Below are 5000 nucleotides of genomic sequence, written 5' to 3'. Positions count from 1 at the left end.
GGCATGACGTCCTGCAACGACGATACCGCCATCTATGAGACGCCAAGCCGACCAAGACATCGATGGGCCCACAGTGCCCATCTTTCGACCCCACCCACAAAGCCTGCGTCCTCTGTCGACCACAGCACCCCAACGCCAGCGCCTCTGCCGCACGAAATCGTGGACCGGCAATCACTCCACCTGCGCCCCACTCCAACCGCCCAACTCGCAACTCCAGCGGATGAACGGCGGACTTTTCCCGCAGTCGCAATGTGCAATCCACCCCTATAACATGCGTTTCATGAAGAGTTATCTCCAATATGCGACATTCCCGCTGTCCCTATACATGAGCTGCGGGCTGTACCAGTTACGAGCTAGAGACGCGACCGCGTTGCTCTCTGTACGAATGCCGATGCTGAGCGGTCAGCTAGGAGGCGCTCCATCCATGTCGGTACCGGTGAGCGTTGCACTCGCAGTCGCAAGAACGTACGGCAAGTATATTACCTGGAAGAGTCAATGACAGTCCACGCCCCCCTGCGTGGGAAGAGTCTTTCTAGGCCATGACCCACCGGAAGGGCGCAGCGTCCCCCACCCCAGACATGTGACGTCACACCATCGGTATTGACGACTAGACTGATTCCTTATAATCATTTGCCATACACCGGTGGAAGCTGCCGAGACGAGTAACTACATAGCGGGCTCGCCGTGTCACTAATGTACAGAGATACAACAGTTTCGACTGGAACCGGATTAAACGTATACACGGCGCTGATTAGTAATAGATAGAGCCATCAGAATACAGATAATGTATACAACTGTCCGTATACATGCTGAAAGACTCTGCTCACAATCACAACCACACGTCAGCCACACACCCTTATCACGCACTACTCTCTGCCTGTAACACGCACACAGACAATATGTAAGCACCAGCATGGAACAACACCCAGTGCATCCTCTCCGCCACATTAGACAATCCACACTGTCATAACCAGACTGGGAGGTCCACTCAGAAAACAGAATATCCCACCCACCCGACAACCACCATTGCTCAGCCAAGCCACCAACACCCACACATGTCCTACACAGGGGTGCACCCAACATCACAATACTGCCTCCTCTCACAGCACACAAACAATGGCAGGAATGAAAGACACAGGTCTGCCACAAGCATGGAATGAGAGCGCCGCCTGTCATGAGCCAAAGGTGCATCCTGACGTGGCAAATCAGATGATGCCGCAGGCATCCACTTACTATAATCACAATCAACAAACCGGCCGCCCCGCCCCGCCCCCCATTAAACCTTTCCTTACAACAATGTGTACCTTAACCTAACCTATATCGTACCGTAACCTAACCTATATCGTACCGTAACCTAACCTATGTCGTACCGTAACCTAACCTATGTCGTACCGTAACCTAACCTATGTCGTACCGTAACCTAACCTATGTCGTACCGTAACCTAACCTATGTCGTACCGTAACCTAACCTATGTCGTACCGTAACCTAACCTATGTCGTACCGTAACCTAACCTATGTCGTACCGTAACCTAACCTATGTCGTACCTTAACCTAACCTATGTCGTACCTTAACCTAACCTATGTCGTACCTTAACCTAACCTATGTCGTACCTTAACCTAACCTATGTCGTACCTTAACCTAACCTATGTCGTACCTTAACCTAACCTATGTCGTACCTTAACCTAACCTATGTCGTACCTTAACCTAACCTATGTCGTACCTTAACCTAACCTATGTCGTACCTTAACCTAACCTATGTCGTACCTTAACCTAACCTATGTCGTACCTTAACCTAACCTATGTCGTACCTTAACCTAACCTATGTCGTACCTTAACCTAACCTATGTCGTACCTTAACCTAACCTATGTCGTACCTTAACCTAACCTATGTCGTACCTTAACCTAACCTATGTCGTACCTTAACCTAACCTATGTCGTACCTTAACCTAACCTATGTCGTACCTTAACCTAACCTATGTCGTACCTTAACCTAACCTATGTCGTACCTTAACCTAACCTATGTCGTACCTTAACCTAACCTATGTCGTACCTTAACCTAACCTATGTCGTACCTTAACCTAACCTATGTCGTACCTTAACCTAACCTATGTCGTACCTTAACCTAACCTATGTCGTACCTTAACCTAACCTATGTCGTACCTTAACCTAACCTATGTCGTACCTTAACCTAACCTGTATTGCGCCTTAACCTAACCTGTATTGCGCCTTAACCTAACCTGTATTGCGCCTTAACGTAACCTGTATTGCGCCTTAACGTAACCTGTATTGCGCCTTAACGTAACCTGTATTGCGCCTTAACGTAACCTGTATTGCGCCTTAACGTAACCTGTATTGCGCCTTAACGTAACCTGTATTGCGCCTTAACGTAACCTGTATTGCGCCTTAACGTAACCTGTATTGCGCCTTAACGTAACCTGTATTGCGCCTTAACGTAACCTGTATTGCGCCTTAACGTAACCTGTATTGCGCCTTAACGTAACCTGTATTGCGCCTTAACGTAACCTGTATTGCGCCTTAACGTAACCTGTATTGCGCCTTAACGTAACCTGTATTGCGCCTTAACGTAACCTGTATTGCGCCTTAACGTAACCTGTATTGCGCCTTAACGTAACCTGTATTGCGCCTTAACGTAACCTGTATTGCGCCTTAACGTAACCTGTATTGCGCCTTAACGTAACCTGTATTGCGCCTTAACGTAACCTGCATTGCGCCTTAACGTAACCTGCATTGCGCCTTAACGTAACCTGTATTGCGCCTTAACGTAACCTGTATTGCGCCTTAACGTAACCTGTATTGCGCCTTAACGTAACCTGTATTGCGCCTTAACGTAACCTGTATTGCGCCTTAACGTAACCTGTATTGCGCCTTAACGTAACCGATATTGCGCCTTAACGTAACCTATATTGCGCCGTAACGTAACCTATATTGCGCCGTAACGTAACCCACATTGCCCCTTAACGTAACCCACATTGCCCCTTAACGTAACCCACATTGCCCCTTAACGTAACCCAACACACGTTGGGCCTTAACCCAACACACGTTGGGCCTTAACCCAACACACGTTGGGCCTTAACCCAACACACGTTGGGCCTTAACCCAACACACGTTGGGCCTTAACCCAACACACGTTGGGCCTTAACCCAACACACGTTGGGCCTTAACCCAACACACGTTGGGCCTTAACCCAACACACGTTGGGCCTTAACCCAACACACGTTGGGCCTTAACCCAACACACGTTGGGCCTTAACCCAACACACGTTGGGCCTTAACCCAACACACGTTGGGCCTTAACCTGCTCTGTAATTGTCATACGACGCGTTAAATTAGTGTAGTGTTGCCTAACTGCAACCCCCGCAATATAGTTTGCTACTCGCACTGCCCGGTCCCCAGTGTATCGCTTCATGTTAAACACCTTGCAGCTATACACTGTAATGTGGATGGCAGCAGGACGTACATGCTCAATGCCCTTTGCAGTTGTTCATTGGCATTTGCAGTTGTTCATTGGCATTCGCATGTGCGAAGCACTTAGCCTACGCTGTGGTACGGCCTGTGTCAACTGTCCGCTGATGTTGTACGTCCAAATCACACACTGTACTGCACATTGGTCCTCATGTACTGAATGATACATCGTGGTACATGTGACCGTACAACGACTGCGCCAACAACGGCGAACCATGCGGTCCAAATGTTGTGCACTCAGCTACGTGTCGTCTCCCTATAAGAGCTGGATTGCAGTGTGGTATGCCCTGGATGGCGATCAGCATGAGCCGTCTGTTGATGTAGTGGCGCGTGTTGTCAGACGTAGTCGTCTCTTCTCACACACCGTGATAGCATGGTGCACTGCGTTCCACATCTGCGACATGCGACAGAGGCCGGTTGACAGTCGTTCGCGCAATGGACATCGCATACGTACGGGGGCCACCTTCCACGTGTTCGCGAAGCGTGCACATGTTGTTGCGTGTATGTGGGCAGACATAGTGTGTCGTGACACCTGACACAGGCATGCAACAATCGTTGAATTTGCAAATGGCGATGGACGCCTACGTTTGCTGGTGACGTTATGCAAATGAACAACTGGTAAACCGTTGTGGTGCGGTTGTTCTCGCTAGAGGTGAATCAGTGATGGCGACGATCGGTTGAGCTACCAACCGGTTGTTCCAGCGATACCCACCATGCCCACGAACGTGAATGGCATCTGGGTGTGAAGCGATACGCGGCGGTGGCTGGGTGGGACCGTCCCCGGCCGGTGAGGGGGGGCCTCCCGGCGTGCTGGCCGCGCGGTGCGTGGGCGCACGCGCTACAGCCGGCTGGTGGGGGCGGCCAGTGGCAGGCGCGCCGGCCGACGGAGGCGGCAGGCGGCGCAGCTGCGCGCCGGCGCACCCTGCACGCGGCGCCGTGCGGCCAAAGTAGGTCCTCGCGGGCCCGGTGCGAAGCGCGGTGGACATCTGCAGTGTGCTGGTCCGATTGAGGACTGTGTGCGCTGAGGATGCGCCGCCGCCCGGCGCTCGGCGCCGCGACGCCGTCTGCTGCTCGGTCGCCTCTGCGGTTCTCGCAGGTGGTTTGTATCGCAGCTGTGCGGACGTGTTGGCGCGTGCGCTGTGCTGGGAGAGTTCGCTTCGGCACCCAAGTGGGGCTTTTGTCCTTCTGTGGCGCTGGCGTTGGAGCTGCCGGTCACCGTAGGTGGCGCGTGTTGTCTCCCGCCGGCAATGCCACGACAGCACGCTCCCGGGCCTCTGTCGGCAGCGGCAAGCTCAGTTGGGAGCACGGGTGGTCGCACCTAAAGCGTCTACTCGCCAAACTCCGGGCGATTGCGCCTCTCTCGAACCCGACCAAGTACTTAGGACGGCGCTGCGCGCCGCCGGGACCTGAGAGGGTTTCGAGGTGTATTGTGCAGGGGAGCTCAGCCTCCTCCTGTTTGCAGAATAATTGAGCGGACGCTTGCGTGTTCGCGCGGGCCCCCGGGACACACTCCCGG

Source organism: Schistocerca americana, unplaced genomic scaffold (genome assembly GCF_021461395.2).
Source record: "Schistocerca americana isolate TAMUIC-IGC-003095 unplaced genomic scaffold, iqSchAmer2.1 HiC_scaffold_579, whole genome shotgun sequence".
Classification (NCBI taxonomy): domain Eukaryota; kingdom Metazoa; phylum Arthropoda; class Insecta; order Orthoptera; family Acrididae; genus Schistocerca; species Schistocerca americana.
This window is presented reverse-complemented; position numbering follows the sequence as displayed.